Below are 1,564 nucleotides of genomic sequence, written 5' to 3' on the forward strand. Positions count from 1 at the left end.
GCAGTAATGAAAGAAAAAAAGAAAAGTAATGCCTCTTATCCAGAAGCTCTAAAACAGAATAATGGATAACTTTCTTAGAAACAGCTAAGCTTTAAATGAAATGGTAATATTAAGTAAAGAGTAAAGATGGAAAAGTATGTGAGAGTTCATAAGATATTCAAGCTCACATCTTAGCAAAGTTTGATCACGTGACCTGCAAAATAACTTTTCCCACTGAAAAAATTCCACTGGCCTATTTTGATTTTTGGATACCCCTTTCATTCTGCTTCCTTTGCCTATGGGCCTGCTGAATGGAAAGGTAGGATCTTTGTAAGCATTATGCATAAAACATGGACTCAAAGGCAACACATTTTGTTTCCACAAAAATATATTTAATAAGCTTGTTATATAAAATCAAACATTTAACATTTTCAACATTTTATCAATAATTCATATCCATCAATATCTAATGAGTACTTTATATTTTGAAAGATTACCTAAACTAAAAATTTATTTACATATTTATAACACATGTAAATATAACTGAACAGCTATTTCAACAAGTGTTGAAATTCACAGAATTGTAGAGATTTATAGGCTAGCTGTGCCATAAATTTGCCTGCAGTCAAATGTACTATGCTAGTTATGAACAGTGTCTTAATAACTACTAAACCAAAAGGTAAATAAGTTGGGAGGAAAATGCCAGCTTTTAAACTTCTGTGACAAACTCTTAGAAGATTAAAAAATAGATAAAGTCAATTTAATGACCAAGATTTCTTAATGAGTCCCTGATTGTCATTTTTGGCAGTTCAACCCAGTCGTTTAGGATGGCAACGTGCTATGCTGTTGGGAAGCGACTTCAGTCTTATCAGAACCATGTTACTAAATGCCGTAAGAGCCTTGGCCCAAAGGAAGGAAGTAACATTATCAACTCTTGAGTACGGGTACACAACTTTCCCACACAGGCTGGAGCCTTTTACCTAAATTTATCCCTGAAATATTACAGGTCCTTCACCCTTTCATACCAAAAAAATATTTTCCCAACATGTTTTAAAACAGTTCTTTACAGCTGGGGGCGGGGAAGAGGAGTAACCCTATATATTATATATAAAAATGTATCACAATAAAGGTTCCAAGTCCTGTTTTGTTTTGAACTACACAATGGTAATATTTAAACCATCCAATTCCAGACAATATTCCATACTACAGCAGTAAACACTTTTTAAATACTGCATACATTCTCTCTTTCTCTGTTTTTTATAGAAAGGTACTACTATTGTGACAGTTTACCAACTGATCATTTCCTATTTAATATCTGGTTAAATGACATTTGTCTCCATCAAGAATATGCAAAGCAGTTTTCAGATATACAGAATTTAGAGTGTCATTGTTGGCCCTTAAAATGATAAACTCATTTTTTTCTCAATAAAATAATATTTTTAATAACAAAATACATGTAAAATTAGAATTTTGTAATTTCCAAAAAGTAAGCTGCCTTTATTAACCAAAGTATTTGCAGTTTTTTAATCTGTGAAAATATTTTAAAGCCCTTATAAAACTTAAATTTTGTTTTTAAAAAATTAAC

The sequence above is a fragment of the Budorcas taxicolor genome, chromosome 10 (assembly GCF_023091745.1).
Source record: "Budorcas taxicolor isolate Tak-1 chromosome 10, Takin1.1, whole genome shotgun sequence".
Lineage (NCBI taxonomy): Eukaryota > Metazoa > Chordata > Mammalia > Artiodactyla > Bovidae > Budorcas > Budorcas taxicolor.